The sequence below is a fragment of the Rhincodon typus genome, chromosome 5 (genome assembly GCF_021869965.1).
Source record: "Rhincodon typus isolate 14 chromosome 5, sRhiTyp1.1, whole genome shotgun sequence".
NCBI classification, from domain to species: Eukaryota; Metazoa; Chordata; class Chondrichthyes; order Orectolobiformes; family Rhincodontidae; genus Rhincodon; species Rhincodon typus.
Window position 1 is genome coordinate 64,804,988 of NC_063336.1, and position 17,391 is coordinate 64,822,378.

Consider the following 17,391-nt stretch of genomic DNA (forward strand, 5'->3'; position numbering starts at 1 on the left):
CAGCCTTGGCAAAATCTTTGTAAAACAACATTTTTCCAAAGCAGGGAGACCAGAGTAGAATGCATGTCAAGTTTCTTGAGTGTTAGTTGGAGATGGACCCATTGAGGCAAGTGGGAAGGATTCCATCACAGTCCTGACTTGTACCTTATAGATAATGGACAAGCTTTGGGGTTTCTGGAGGTCAGTTACTTGCTGCAGGATTCCTTTGACCTGGTCTTGTTGCCAATGTATTTATATGCCTAGTCCAGTTCAGTTTCTAGTTAATGGCAATGCCCTGGAAATTGATAGAGGGTGTTTCAGCAGTGGCAAACCACAGAATTTTTATAAGACCATAAACAGAGATGGTTCAATTCCCCTTTGTTGGAGATGGTCATTCCTTGGTACTTGCATTGTACAAAAGGGTGCAAATGTACTTGCTGTTTGGCAACCCAATCCGGATATTGTCAATGTCTTGCTGCATTTGGACACAGGCTGTTTCAGTATCTGAGCATTTGGGAATGATGCTGAATATTGTACACTCATCAGCAAACAACTGCACTTCTGACCGTCTGGCGGAAGGAATGGCTTGGCTTGGAGCACAGCAATTTCTGGAGGACAAGTCTTCAATACTATTTCCAGAATATTGTCAGGGTCCACAGCCTTTGCTGTATTCAGCTTGCTGCTTCCTCCAGCCATTTTTTTGATATCAGATGGAGGGAATCAAATTGTCTGAAGACTGGTATCTGTGTTCCTGAGGATCTCTGGAGGAAGCTGAGATGGATCACCCACTCAGTACTTTTGCTGAAGATTGTTGCAAATGCTTCAGGCTTTTCTTTTGCACTGATCTGCTAGTTCTCCCATCATTGTGCATGGGGATATTTGTGGACCCTTCTCCCACTGTGAGTTAATAGTCCACCACCATTGACAACTTGATGTGGCAGGATTGCAGAGATTAGATCTGATCCCTTGGTTCTAAGCTCTGCCATGCAGACACTTTATTTTCTGGAATTTACAACATACATTGAAAACATTGAATCCATTACCTTGTTTTGCTCAGGGACTTAATTTAGCTTTGAAATACCATAGATTGAAAGCTTTTGCGCAATTTTGGAGGAGACCTGACAGAGTCATAGAAGATAGGAGCAGGAGGAGGCCATTCAGCCCTTTGAGCATACTCCACTATACTTCACGATTATGGCTAATTGTCCAATTCAATAGCCTAATCCTGCTTTCTCTCCATTACCTTTGATCCCATTCGCTCCAAGTGCTATATCTAGTCACCTCTTGAATATATTCAATGTTTTGGTCAAAAGCAAACACAGTTTCTCTCCTATAAAGGAGTATCAGACCTTGATATAAAAGTTTAGTTTGTGAAATTTGCATACCAGGAGTGTCAGAAAGCAGAGATAACCAGGTGTAGAGCTGGATGAACACAGCAGGCCAAGCAGCATCAGAGGAGCAGGAAAGCTGACGTTTCGGGCATAGACCCTTCTTCAGAAATGGGGGAGGGGAAGGGAGTTCTGAAATAAATAGGGAGAGGGGGGAGGCGGATAGAAGATGGATAAAGGAGAAGATAGGTGGAGAGGAGACAGACAGGTCAAAGAGGCGGGGGTGGAGCTAGTAAAGGTGAGTGTAGGTGGGGAGTTAGGAGGGGATAGGTCAGTCTAGGGAGGACGGACAGGTCAAGGGGGTGGGATGAGGCTAGTAGGTAGGAGATGGGGGTGGGGCCTGAGGTGGGAGGAGGGGATAGGTAGGAGGAAGGACAGGTTAGGGAGGTGGGTACAAGCTGGGCTGGTTTTGGGATGCGGGAGATTTTGAAGCTTGTGAAGTCCACATTGATACCATTGGGCTGCAGGGTTCTCAAGCGAAATATGAGTTGCTGTTCCTGCAACCTATGGGTGGCATCATTGTGGCACTGCAAGAGGCCCAGGATGGACATGTCATCTAAGGAATGGGAGGGGGAGTTGAAATGGTTCGCAACTGGGAGGTGCAGTTGTTTACTGCGAACCGCGCATAGGTTTTCCACAAAGCGGTCCCCAAGCCTCCGCTTGGTTTCCCCGACGTAGAGGAGGACACAACTCATCCCTTTTCATAAAAGATGGGGTGCTTAATGGGGTGCCATGCAAGCAAGGTGTTTTGTTCTAGATGGTGTCAAGCATCACAAGTATTTGTGGTCATTAATGAAGCATTTGAAGATGACTGGACCCAGGATATTATCCTGAAGAACTTCTGCAGTGATGTCCTCTGCACAAAACATTTGACCTCAAACATTTATAAACGTTTTCGTTTGTGCAAGGCATGTCAACTAATGGTGGAGAGTTTTCCTCCCAATTCCCATTGACTTCAGTTTTATTAGGGCTCCGTGATGCCACACTCCGTCAAATGGTACCTTGACGTCAAGGCAGACATGCTCACTATCCTTTCTGACTTCAGATATTTTTTCCATGTTTGGATGAAGACTGAAATGATGGCAGGAGCAGAGTGAGCCTTGTGAGACTCAACTGAGTATCAATCAGCAGGTTATTGTTGAGAGAGTACAGCTTGATAGCATTTTGACAATACTAGTTTGCCAATGATTTAAAATAGAGTGATAGGGCAGAATTTGACCAGATTGTTTTTTGTCCTGCTTTTTGTGGACAGGACATACCTGGGCAATTTTCCACATTGCCAGATGGATGCCTGTGTTGTAACAGTATTCAACAATTTGACTAGGTGTACAGCTACAACACAGTGTGGAGCTGGAGGAACACAGCAGGCCAGGCAGCATCAGAGGGGCAGGATGGATGACATTTTGGGTTGGGACCCTTCTTCAGAAATGAGGAGGGGGAAGGGAGTTGGGAAATAAATAGAGGAGGGGTAGGGCTGAGGAGGGTAGGTGGGATGGTGATAGATGAGTGCAGGTAGGGAGTGGTAAGGATTGGTCAGTGGGGTGGATGGGGCGGATAGGTGGGAGAGAAGATGGGCAGGTTGTGTAAGGTCAAGGAGGTGAGGATGAGAGGGAGGGGTTGGAATGGGATGAGGCCAAGGGTGGGGAGATTTTAAAACTGGTAAATTCCATGTTTAGGCCATCGGGCTGTAGGCTCCTGAGGTGGAATATGAGGTGTTGCTCTTTCAGTTTGCATGTGGTGTCATAACGGCACTGGAGGAGGCCCAGGATGAACATGTCACCCAGAGAGTGAGACGGGGAGTTAAAATGGCTGGCGACCAGAAGGTGTTGTCGTTTGTCATGTATAGAGTGCAGATGCTGTACAAAATGGTCTCCGAGTCTACGCTTTGTCTGACTGATGTAGAGGACGTACATCAGTGTCATTTCTTTGTTCAGCCTTCATAGCGATTGATACAACTGAGTGACTTGCTGGGACATTTCAGTGGACAGTCAAGAGTCAACAACATTTTTGTGTATCTGAAGTCAAATGTAGGCAGACGAGGTAAGGATGGCAGATTTCCAGGTATGTATTAAGGACATTAGTGAACCAGAATGCTTTTACAACAATTATTTCATGGTTATTATTATGCTAACTTTTAATTTGTGATTTATCAATTAAATTTAAATTTCACTATCTGCCTGATGAAATCCAAACCCACATCGCAGGGCATTAGCTCGAGTCTCTCAATTTCTAGTGCAGTGTCACTACCACTGTTCCACCATCACCCCGAATCTACGTGTTTATTTGTTGATAATGCTTTATGTGAATTCTACTGTGTAAACAGGAGCTAACACAAGAGAAATCAGAAGTTATAAAACATAATTGGCACACACCTGAAAAGCATTGAGAATTGTAAATGTATAATGAAAGGCAATATGGGAACCCCGATGAAAGGTTAGTATTCCAAATGCCCGGGTGAGTCCGAGGATTGGGGTTAGGACTGCAATGCTTCTCACAATCTGTTTGAATGTTTCTCTGTCTTGATTATTCACTCTGGATCTGTCCCCAATTGTTGGTCGCAGCAGCTTAAAAATGACTATTATCAGAATGATGATGTTGATTGTGATTATAACCAATGCAGGTATAACAAATGCAAGCAGAGGGTATTCGGTCTCCCAGATGAGCCAGCAGGCACCTTCTCTGCTGTAACTGTTTCTTGGATAGGTAACCCTGATTGTGATGATTGAGATTAGCAATGGAGGCAGGTAACCAACGGCAAATGATATTCCCATCATAACTGATTTACTGAGATGATGGAAAGGGAAAAGTAAACGATAGACAAGCAGCAGGCCGAGGGTTAACATCCAGAAGAATAAGGCAAGATAGAAAAAAATGAATGAAGAAAGTAGCAGCTGTGCAAGCCTGTGTTTCTGGTTCCACAGCTGAAGCCACAATGAACCATTTATCAGCCACGAGGAGATTTACTGGAATATTCAGAATTCCAACGTGACAAATATATGAGGTTTTGTTTTTGGTCACATGCTTCCACGCAATGGCCCCGATAATAATAGTGATTGGCAAATTTCTGACTGAGATGGCAACTCCAATTCTGGTGATATAATCCAAAATTGGGCTGTCATTGGTACCAGGGGACATTTAAATAGAAAAGAATGTCAAGTGATCACAGTGACATGTGATACTTTCTTCGTTGATTTCAGGCTTACAGCCAGTATTGTTCCATGCACTCCTGTCTCTAAAATCCCAAAACACACACGTGGCAGTATTGAAATCTAGTATGTCATTTCTTGCTGAGAAAGTCATGTTGATGTTAATAGCTTCCTTAACATTTATTATTATTGTCAGGATGAGACTATTGATCAAAAAATTTCCACCAAAGGTTATGGTATTGGTTAAAAAATCAATCCAGGTTGGATATGCAATACGGATAACTGTGCCATTTGTTGCATCATTAAATTCTTCAGAGGAAACGAATACAGTAGCACTTAAATTGAAATATCAAAGTTTAAATTAATAGGTGAGTTATTGTCTTGATGTCCATTCCTAAGAGCTATTAACTCAAGATTCTCTTCTTTGATGTCTAACCTATTATTCTGCATATTAAGATGAGTGTTAAAATTTACCACTGACTCCGTAATTGAAAACTAGAGCTGCGATTATTTTCACGAGATTGAGAGAATTTCCCATGTATCGTTTGATGAAGAAGAGATGATTTTGCTCACTGTTTGCAAGAAATTCTGAAAAATACAAGAAGGCTTTATTACTCAAGTATTGATTTGCAAATTCACAGAAAACAAATATGCTTCGCATCTGAAAATTGTTAAAATGTACACATTTGAACATACAAAAATTGTATGCATGGAAAGAATAGTGAGTCCTTTAAGCCTGTTTCACATTCATGAAGGTGGAAAAAACCTTACTGACACCACCACCCTTGCTGCATAATTATATAAATCCTCTTAAAGAAAACATAGAACAGAAACAGACTGAGTAAAGTAAAATCAGTCGAGAAAGTGTTTCCTTGAACCCCCCAAGTGATCAAATCAAATCCAGCTAGTCATCTTGACTATAGTACGTTAACTATAAATCCACACCTCTGGAATAGAGAATCCAAAGATTCACATACCTTTGAGTGAAGCAATGCCCATCCAAATAGCTACCTGCCTTGTTTTGGTATTGTGATCCCTAACTTCTAGATTCTCTGGTCAGAGGGAATATGTTTTCAGCATTTATCTTGTCAAGCCCCTTAAGAATTTTGTAAGTTTCATTCAGATCACTTGTCATTCCTTCAAACCAATACATGCAGTATGTCACTTATTTTAAGACCCTAGGATGAAGTCCATCCAAGACCTGGCCACTTGTCAGCCTGCAGCTCCACCAGTTTGCTCAATCTGCTTCCTTGGCGATCATAATTTTCATGAGTTTACTCTCGCATCAATTTCCTGATTTGCAGCTATTTCTGCACTGTTACTTGTACACTTGTAATAGCGAGTCAGATGAAAAATATCTGTTCAATTCATCTGCCATCTCCTGTTTCTTTTTCCATTACTGGTTCCCCAGACACATTTTTATAGGTCCAACACTCACTTTTCTTCCTCAACGTCTCTAGAAACTCTTACTATATGTTTTTAAAAATGATTTTATATTTCTAGCTAGCATGCTCCTCAACATAAACTTTTCTCTCCTTATTAATTGTTTAGTCATTCTTTTTCTTGCTTTTTATCTATGCTGTCCAATTTTCTGACTTGCATAATTATACGTTTTCTTTTCAATTTAATATAATGGTTATAACTGTTAAAGGAAGAAAATCCTGATAATGAAGCTCCACAACTCCAGCAGTTACACCAGTGGTGTAAATCTGTTGATTCAATCCTTGAAATGACTAATTGCACCTCGTTAGTCTGTTATCTAGAACAAAAGAAATGTTTATCACGCTTCTTTAATGATCAATGTGTTTTCACCAGTCCCAAAAACTATGTGATATGTGAATAATTTCAGTATTCATAGATTTTGTAGGCAACTCTAACCTTAACTTCTTTGTTAATTCAAATAGTTTAGTGTCAGTTAAACCTTGAAAACCAGTCAAGGGTGATATCTGTCCTTTTTACATTGCTGGGTTCAATATCCCAGATGAACCCTCAAACTGTGCTACGACTGTGACTGGGAGAATGCACTGATAATACTTCACCATTTCCAAAGATGTGCAAGTTTGTTAGATTGCACATGCTAAATTGCCCATAGTGTCCAAGGCTGAGCAGCCTAGCTGGAACAGCTATGGAAATGCACAGTTACAGGGATAGGGTAGGGGGGACGGACCTGGCTGGGATGTTCTTCAGAGGGTTAGTGTGGGTATGATGGGCCGATTGGTTGGGATTTTATGATTCTATGACACTATTAGCACAAATAGGTTGGCAATTACGTTTTTTAAGGGCTACTATATAATGTACAAAAAACTATCGAGAAAAGAAGCTGGAGCAGGTTATTTTCTGTCCTTCAAGCCTGCTCCACCATTCAAAATGATCATGGCGAATCATCCAAATCAGTGCCAAATTCCTGCTTTTCACCAATACTCTTTGATCCCTTTAGTCCTAAGAACTATATCTAACTCCTTGAAAACATTAAATATTTTGGTCTCAACCATTTTCTGTGGCAGAGAATTCCACAGGCTCACCACTCTCCGGATGAAGAAATTCCTCCTTATCCCAGCCCTAAATGTCCTAACCCATATCCTTAGACTGTGACCCCTGGTTTTGGACTTCCTAGTCATTGGGAACATCCATCCTGCCTTTATCCTGTCTAGTCCTGTTAGAATTTTACGGGTTTCTATGAGAACCCTCCTCATCTTTCTAAACTCCAATGAATATAATCCTAAAGAATCCAGTCTCTCTTCATATGTTAGTTCTAACAATCCAAAATCGTTTTAGTGAATCTTCACCACATTTCATAGCCAAGACATCTTTCCTCAGACAGGGAGACCAAAACTACATGCAATACCTGAGGTGTGGTCTCACCAAGGCCCTGTACAATTGCAGCAGGACATCTCTGCTTCTGTATTCCAATTCTCTCACTATGAAGGCAAACATACCATTTACCTTCTTCATTGACTGCTTCACCTAACTTCAGTGACTGGCGTACAAGAACACCAGATCTCATTGCCACCCCCACTCTCTACCAATCTACCATTCAGATAATATTCTGCCTTCCTGTTTTTGCCATCAAAGTAAAATCTCCACATTTATTCATATTATATTTTATCTGCCAAGCATTTGCCCACTCACTCAACATGTTCAAATCACACTGAAGCGTCCCTGCATCGTCCTTACAGTTCACCATCCCACCCAGCTTAGCGTTACCTGCAAACTCAGATTTTTTTTTCTTTATTCGTTAACGGAGGAGGACATCACTGGCCAGGCAGCATTTATTGTCCATCTCTACTTGCCCAGAGGGCAGTTCAGAATCAGCCACATTGCTGTGGTCTGGAGTCATGTGTAGGCCAGACCAGATAAGGATGGCAGTTTCCTTCCCTAAAGTACATTAGTGAACCAGATGGGTTTTTCCAACAATCGACAATGGATACATAGCCATCATTAGACTCTTAATTCCAGATATTTATTGAATTCAAATTCCACCATCTGCCATGGCGGGATTTGAACCGGGTCCCCAGAACATTATTTGGGTCTCTGGATTAACAGTCCAGCAATAATACCACTAGGCCATTGCCTCCCCCTAAATTACATTTGGTTCCCTTATCTAAAACACAAATATATGTTGCGAGTAGCTGGGTCCAATCACTGATCCCTGGGGTACTCACTGACTGCCACTCTGAAAAAGACCTGTTTACTCCTACATTTTGCTTCCAGTCTGCCAACCAAAAGTCACATGACACCAGGTAATGGGCCAACAGGTTTATTTGAAATCACAAACTTTCTGAGCGCTGTCCCTTCGTCAGGTGAAGTGAAGAGAGCACCCAGGCACAGAATTTATAATCAGAGAGATCAAAAGATCATACAAATGGTGTGGGTGGCGTGTTGACAGGTGGATAATAGGTCTCTGCAGATGATCAAGAGTGTCAGATGGTTTGAGTAAAGTGTCAACAGCTGAATAACAAGCGAAGTGTTGACCTATAATCTGATCAATTGAGGCAGAGAGATAACTACAAAAAAATTAAAAATAAGGTGGTGCTGGAGACAAACCAAATGACTGGAATAACACGCTAAGTATAGCAGTCGCATGCTGAGGGTCTAACTGAAGTAATAAGTAATCGAAAACTGTACAAACTAATTAAAGTAGAGAGATCATAACAAGTTATCAAGTTGATGGTGTCAAAACAGGAGAGTAAGGAAGATTTTACAGATACAGGAGTGTGGTGGGGTCACATGTAGCGCGACAAGAACCCAAGATCACAGTTGAGGCCACCTTCATGGGCATGGAACTTAGCTATCAGTTTCTGCTCGGCAATTCTATGTTGTTGTGTATCTCAAAGTCCACCTTGAAGGATGCTTATCCAAAGATCAGAGGCTGAATGTCTTTGACCGCCAAAGTGTTCCCCAACTGGGAGGGAACATTCTTGTCTGGCAATTGTTGTGCAGTGTCCATTCATCCATTATTGTAGCATCTGCATTGTCTCGTCAATATACCATTCCTTAGGGCATCCTTGCCTGCAACATATGAAATAAACAACACTGGCCAAGTCACGTGAGTATGTGCCGTGTACGTGGTGGGTGGTGTTCCCATGTGTGATGGTAGTGTCTGTGTCAATGATCTGGCATGTCTTGCAGAAGTTGCCATGGCAGGGTTGTGTGGTGTTGTGGTCGATGTTGTCCTGGAGGCTGGGTGGCTTGCTGTGAACGATGATCTGTTTAAGGTTTGGTGGTTGTTTGGAGGTAAGAAGTGCAGGCATGGGGATGATCTTGGTGAGGTATTCATTGTCATCAATGACATTTTGAAGGCTGCGAAGAACATGCATACTTTCTCTGCTCTGGGGAAGTACTGGGCGACGAAGGGGTACTCTATCGGTTGTTTCCTGTGTCTGTCTTCTGAGGAGGTTGTTGCAGTTTTTTGCTGTGGCACGTCAGAACTGGTGATCGATGAGTTGAACATCATACCTCATAAGAATAGAATACAATGCTGAACTTATTGATCGCCAGTTCCAACTCTTATACCCAACATGTTATTCCAGTCATTCGGTTTGTCTCCAGCACCACCTTATTTTTAATTTTCTGTAATTATCTCTCTGCCTCATTTAATCAGATTATAGGTCATCCCTTCACTTGTTATTCAGCTGTTGACACTTTACTCAAACCATCTGACATTCTTGATCACCTGCAGAGACTTATTATTCAACACTCCACTCACACCATTTATGTGATCTTTTGACCTCTCTGCCTTTGATCTCTGGGTTTGTGTGCCCTGCTCTCTCAATTCACCTGACAAAGGGGGCAGCACTTCAAAAGCTTGTGATTTCAAATAAACCTGTTGGGCTATAACCTGGTGTCATGAGACTTCAGACCTTGTCCAGCCCAGTCCGACACCAGCACCTCCACATCATGGCTATCCATGTCAGGTTAACAAGGCTGTCAACAACACTGGTATTTGGAAATCCTGCCAAGTTGAAGAAACTTTCGCCAAAATCAGCAGTTCAGGATAGACGCTTGTAGCTTCTGGCATGTCTTCCTTATTCTGACTCCTGCATTTGTACAACAGAGTCCAGAGAGGGCTGCTAGGTAACAATTAGCATAAGGACCCCAGGCCTCTCAAAGCTAGGTTTTCATCATAATTAAAGCAACAAATTCCATGAAGTGAATCTTCTGATGACATTTGGCTAAGTGTGAATTGCATCGAGCTTGTTGGAGGATTTTTTTGCTGTGCAGCCTAATGGGAATTCCCAGCGTAGCTTCCCAAACTCACTCCATTAATTAAAAACCGAAAGAACCGCAGATGCTGAAAATCAGAAAAAGAAACAGAAATTGCTGGAAAAACTCAGGGGGTCTGGCAGCATCTGTGGAGAATGTTCTGAAGAAGAGTTACATGACCCAAAACATTATCTCTGCTTTCTCTCCACAGATGCTGCCAATTTGTCCAGCAATTTTTGTTTTTGTCACCCATTAATTAGCTTCCTTATCCCTATAGTGTACCTCTTGTTCGATTCTATTCCCAACTTAACCATGTGCCATTCTAGGAATAATTGCCACTCAGCAGATACCTGGTGAAAGATTAATATCCTTGATGCCTGTGCCATCTTTGACAGGCAAAGGTGCACCTTGATGAGCACTGGCATGCTGAAGCTGCCCCAGTCAGTGATGTACACAATGTGAAGATGGTGAAGAAGAGGAAGATGGCACAGCGATTCTGTGACACAGACCTGGAGGTCCTGATGGAGTGGGTCACCTTCCTCCCAGAGAAACAGCAGAGGAGGCCACAATACCACACTCTGACAGCCTGTTCAAGGGTCTCCATCCAGCTCAGTGTGGTATCCACAGTGCGAAGGAATAGCCAGCAGTGCTATAAGAAGGTCAATAACCAATGCCACAATCACTGTTGCCTGTAACATTCTCTCTCACTTGCTGCCAAACGCCCAACCTCCCACACCACTAATCCTGCACGGCCTCTCCACTGGCTACTCAATTCATTTGAACAGCCCACCAGCTTTTTACCTGCACTAGAACTAACAGATATACGACCCACTGTCACCTAACGCAATCCCTCCCTGCCCCCCCTTTCTGTCATTACAGGAGGAAACTGCTCACAATAGGTCAGAAATAGCCCAGACAGGTGGAGGGGTGCCAATATCAGATTCTTCACCCACTATGAGGAGAGAATCCAATCATTAGCAGGAGAAGACTCAGATCACTATTGTGTGGTTGCAGAAACATCCTTGTCCTGCCAACAGAGTAAGTACTTCTCTTCATTCCATTACAACTCTTATATTAACCCTATTGTCAGTTTTATGCATTTGCCCACCATTTCTAATCATTGGCAGTGACAAAGCCTTCTCTCTCTTCAGTCTTGTAGGTATCAGGGAGATATCCACCATCTGCACTGTCACTTATTTGTGTTTTCTTATGCATGGACCTCCAGTAACTGAAAGTTAATGCTGGGAACACCATCGGCTACATCAATCAGTGTGCACAGGCTCTCAGGGTCGCTGCATGGCCACACAGCTTAAAGGAGGTACCGTTCACCATCTCTATTGGAGAAACAGCCTGCTCCTCCCGTCGCTACATCCTTGACCTGTGAGGACAAGAGTATTGAGGATGTATAAGATACATCGGCAAGGCTGCCTCATGCAAGCCTGTCAGTTGATACTGACTTCTTGATGGGAATGTTATCCTTAGAAAGTTTTGGAGCACATTCTTCTGAGAATGTCACTGTGACAGCTCCACATCTGGCCATGGGAGATGCCCCAGCCTGCTGGCAATCAGAGGACTGTTATAGACCAGGCACCTGCTCAGCCCCGTGCAGTAGAGGGCCCTGTGGTGTTGGCAATCAGAGACTTCATCCTCATAAAGCAGACAGGGGTGTGGGATGCAATGACCCTCAGTGCCCAGAAGCTGCAGGAGTGCAGCTACAGTATGGAACCCAGCTTCCTCAAGCATGTGATTGCCTGGCTGCCTCCGTGGTTGGTTTGGCAGCTGCTATGAAGATCCAGACCTTCAGGGTCTGCTGGAAAGGTACACAAACCTGCACTCCATCACTTACCACCAAAGGTATGGTGACAGGAGAACATGCCAGTTCTCCACCTAATCACCCATTGCGTATCTCTCATTCTACTCCATACTTGTTGATGAATGCCTGTGACTTACAATGATCAGAAAATTGTTTGCTGAGCCATATTATTCATACTTGCTTTTCAAGCATATATCAAGCAGGGCTTGATAATCCCTTTTCCAGTGCTGTCATATTAAAATAGAGCAATGCAGCAGACTTGCTTTGTTGCTCAGTACATAATGATAATCGGTTTGTTAATATGTGCCATATGTTCTGCTAAACAGTATAGGCATAGTTAACAGGGCAATGAGGTGACATAGGTCACTCCCCACATAGTACACGTATTGAAACAGTTTGCCTGTGTACTGCAGTCTGTTGTCAGACACTTACTGTTCAGGGATGCTGAATAAATTGAAAATAGCATTCATTGCATCAGCAACAGTCATGATTGTTGTTTTGCTAAGTTTTCAACCAATGGAAAAGTTGAGAAAGTAATCCATTGCATTTCTCTGTGCACTGTGAATAAGTCAGCTGCTACTTCGATCCAAGGAGTGGATGAAACATCGAGTGGGGGGATAGAGAGGTTCCCTCTAGTGCTGAGGTGTTTTTTAGCATGCTTCACTTTCATCACTGACCTAACACAGATTAGCCTTCTTATGCATTCAATACCCAAGTGTCCCTGGTCAAGCATGTATGTGATATCTTAGCATAATGCCTTTGGTACAAGGACTTGTTGCCCTTAAAAATGACATGTCATGATATACCAAGTTTGCGTCTATATAGACAAAGTGAATAATTCATCTTGGGTATTTTTATACTAAGAGGGTCTCCCTGGACAATGACCTTTTGCAATCTTAAAGTTGCTCATCATTGGCATTTGCTGATTGTGGCTGCTCACACTGACTCTGGCCAAAATATAACAGATTAACCTTGAGAATGTCTTCAACTTCAAAGTCAAGAGCATCAATGTGATGAACAAGAGGAACATCTTAGTCTTTGTGTAGGTTGGGTAATGTGCTCAGCATGTCAGATATAATCATCCCAAATTTCCGAGAAGAGACAGACTGGGCTTGAAACATTAACTCTATTTCTCTCTCCACAGATGCTGCCCAACCTGCTGAATTTCTTCAGCATTCTCTATGTTTGTAATTTTACCAATACTTTATGTATATATTTCACATATATTTCCCGTATATATCTTACATCTCATATGAAAAATCACACCCTTGGCGATTGTTGACCGACTTAATCATTTCATGTGTGATCTGTTCAGCTGCAGTGAATGTGTTTAGAATATCATGGATTGTGACAATACTGAGAATCTGTGCATGCTGGTGGTCCTGCCATTGCCAGACCATTGGTATCAACCAGGTAAAAGATTTCAAGAAGCTACGATAGCTTGGATATTGGTATTGTAGTGAATTCTGTCAATGCATGGTGTTGATGACCCATTATATACAGTGAAATGGTCTCTTGTAGGCTATACCATGAGGCATCACTTTGCTGAGGTACATGTCTTTCAGGATGCATCATGATAATATGTTGGCATTAGCTCCCATGTTATCTTTAGTTTTCAATACATGTAGACTAGTTTTATCTTGATGGATGATATTGGTGGTTGTAAAAGATTCTGATCACCTGATAAAAGTGACATGGTGAAGGAGATTAAGAGTATAGATAGGTTGGGCATCTTCTGAACTTGCCTTTCACTTGGTTAACTCTAAATTTCATTGAAGTGTTTTTTTGTATAATTTCTTATCATTCTCTTTGCTGCCAGTGTTTTGATGTTGTAGGGTCTTGTTGGTCAACCTGTGTTTTGCTTGGGGGTTTGGCCTGATATCTGGAATGAGATTGCCTGTGTGCCCACTGTCTTTTGGTGCCATTTCCTTTACAGATAACAAGAACAGCTGGTCAGCTTCTGAGTGGGTGTGACAAATCACGTGTGTTACTGATTTTGCTGGTTTAGTGCACGTCACTGACTGCAGCAATGGTGTTGGATACACCTAAAATTTGTAATTGTTGTCAGCCTGCCATTATGATTTCATACTTGTGTCCATCCTGAAGTAATGCATTAATGGTATGCCCTTGTTTTTTATTACCCAATAGATCCTTCCTAAAGGCTTAGCTTAGTGTGCTGATGATAACTGATTCAATGAGCCTCTCAGTTTGCTCTTCAAAGACAGGCAGGAAGGTATATTATAAGGGAGACATATGAAAATTGCATATAAATATTGATGCTTTGACTGAAAGAGCAGAGATCTGGCAACTGGAGTAATATGGGGAGGGATAGGGAAATGTGAAATTGTTCACTTAGGCTGGAAAAATAAAGAAAGTAGAATATTACCTAAAATGAAAATGATAAATTCTGAGGTTCAAAGATCCTCCCAGCAGGAATTTTGTTTAATATTAACTTTCATCAGAGAATTGGAATTGGAATATTATAAAACTACAGTGGAAATGTGGTCCCTTTAGGTATAATACCATACTGATACTGTGCAATAAATGAAATTATACTATAACTTCACACTACAGCAGCCCTCAGGAATCTTGACCGAGATATTCTTCTTTAAACTTAATTGGGTATTGACCTTCAATAAGTATCTGTTAATTTGATTCCTTACAGCTAAACTCAACATGATTAGTAATGGTTCACATCAATTGAGATAGAGAGCCGTTGAAAGCTCAATCAACCATCCTAAACAAAGCTAGTAGCACGGATGAAAGTTAGCATTAGCTTAATTCTAATGCCAGCATCAATTAATCAGTGATAGCAAATTCCAAATTCCAACCACTGATTTTGTAGTTTCTCCTTGAAATTCCTATTGAGTTCATGAGCGGCCATCCTAACTTATTGGCCCACTAGATTTGATCTTCCAACAAATGGAGGCATCTATTTTAAGCCTACCTATCAAACCATTCAGTTATCTTAAAGATGGTGGTAAAATCATCCCTCACCCTACTCTTTTTTAAAGAAAAGAGTTTCTGTCATGTCAATCTTTCCTGGCAGTATGCACTGCAACAGATTGTGACTCACTTCAATGCTATCTTTTTTCTGGACCATTGTGTGCATGGTCAAGGTTTTTTGCTTGTTCGAAACAATGGAACAAAGCACAACCACCAAATCAGTCATGAGGACTTGGATTGTCATTTGTGAGTCAGGTGCACAGAGTCAGGGCGGCTGTTGGCTCTGCAAACTCGATTTTTAAACCTGCCAAAGTCTGATTTTTGGCCCAGATGCATGAGCTCTATTGGATGCCAGGGCGAGCAACCCAGCAGTACTGAGGATTATGCCATGTGCAGAGGCAGACTGAGCAGAAGAGCTGCCTGTGTGCATTGGGATTGTATTGAAGTTTAAATAAAGAATAAAACATAAAACAGTCCTCTATCTCTACCGCTTATTCATCTTTACCCTTACACATACTCCCCATGCACCATCCATGCCAATCCATGCCACTACTCATCCCCATTGCTCATCACACCTTCCTTCCAAGCTACACCCTTAACCTATTATAACAGTATGCAATGGAATTCATAGTCACTTATCAAAGATTTCTAACCATTCACAGCTGCCTAATAAACTGCAAAATTCACACTAGTGTGATAATGCATGATTGTAAAATCAGCCATGTAGCACTAATCTGACAACGGAAATCTTTAGGTTTATGTCAGCAGACAGAGGAAGACAACAAAAGCAATGTTTTTTTAAAACACTCTGGACATTTTTTTGAAAGCTAAGATTTCTATATACTGTAAAGGCTTGGTAATTCCCTTTGACAAGTAACTTTGAGAGGTCTTCCTGGTATCTTTGATAACTCCCTTATCAGGTCATTTGAAACAGGTCCTCTTGATGCTTTTGGCAGATACTCTTGCCATGTGCCCTGCCAAATATTTTTGATGATTTTTTCTGTCTTCTTTTGACAAGTCCATTGACAGTTCATATCAGTATAATAGTTCATGATTTTATGTATATTTATGCTCATACATGCCTAGTTTTGACAATCCAAGAGGAGACATTACTTCCCCAATAGCATACTGGAATTAACCTAAAGATGTCCAAGGACCATATAGAAGGGAACATTACCTTTCCAAAGCGCATTACTGCTACCTAAATAAATGTACAAAGGTTACTTTGGATTTGCATTTGCCAAGTCTACTCTGCATCCCTGCGTTTCATATTCTGAAACCAAAATCTGTTTTGGGTGGAGACAGTTGCTGATTGAAATAGCTACATCTATGAATCATGCATTCATGAAACATGACAGACCAACAAATAAAAATTGTTGAGATGAAAGACTTCTCAGGAGAAGACGAAGAGTGTTTGCAGGTTGGATAAATTTTCAACTGAAGTCTCTTAGTTAAAAATTGAATAATCTCTACTCCAATAGCATGTCTTTGCAGTTTCTCTTAATTGTCATTTAAATGTAAATGACAATCAACCTGATCTATGTATTGTGAAAGACAAAGTATATGATTCTCATTTGAACCTCAAAAGAATATTCCTACAGCATCATTTGTGATCATAGTTTTCATTCTCTGTACAAGCCAGGCAGTGTAAGCTCTAAATAGGATGTTCATCCCAATTTATGAACGCATTGTATTGTGGAAAAAGAGGTAAAGTAATTGAAGACCGAGCAAACTCCATTATTTGAAGCCAACAAAGCACACCTCACTCTGTCACAGAGGCCCTGAACCTGCCAGATTTCAGCCAGGTCATGAGGGTAATAGATTAACGTAATTACCCAGTGTGTTGTTACACCAAAAAGGTGATTCAACCCTTCCCTTCCTAAATTTCATTTAATTACAAAACAAACATCATCGCGAAACGTGCTATATCTTGTTTGACATTGTTTGTGCAAGATGTCAGTTCTTACCTTCATATTTGTTTCATTAGCAGTGGAAATCACAGTTGAAATATGTGACAGAATATCAACCACAGCTTTGACATTACCAGAGCTTGTTATGTTGTCCCCTTGTGTGGCATTGGAAAGTTGTTGAAGAGAGCTGGAAAACATGCTTTCCAAATCAGCAATATTTAAATTGTAAAAAAAATGTAATTGGGAAGTATCACAGGAATAAACAAAATTGCTGGACTCTGAGACAAACAAACTAGTACCAAAAGCAATCATGGTGCAACTGATCATTATGATCCTCAGTGCACACTCCACTCCCACGCATTAACGATTGCACAATCTCTTCAATGACTTTTTAAAGTCCTGTGGAAGTTCAGGGGGAGCATCTGGAAATTTCTGCTCTGGTCCACAAGTGCAATCAAAAGGAGTTTTTTTAAAATTCATTCACAGGATGCGGGGGTATCACTGGC

The 17,391-nt window shown here is 41.6% G+C and overlaps 1 pseudogene; it reads right to left on the reverse strand.

The window, feature by feature from the left end:
• Nucleotides 1-3,715: 3,715 nt before the first annotated feature.
• The window catches only part of LOC125483150, a 29,772-nt pseudogene continuing 16,096 nt past the window's right edge, over nucleotides 3,716-17,391 (reverse strand).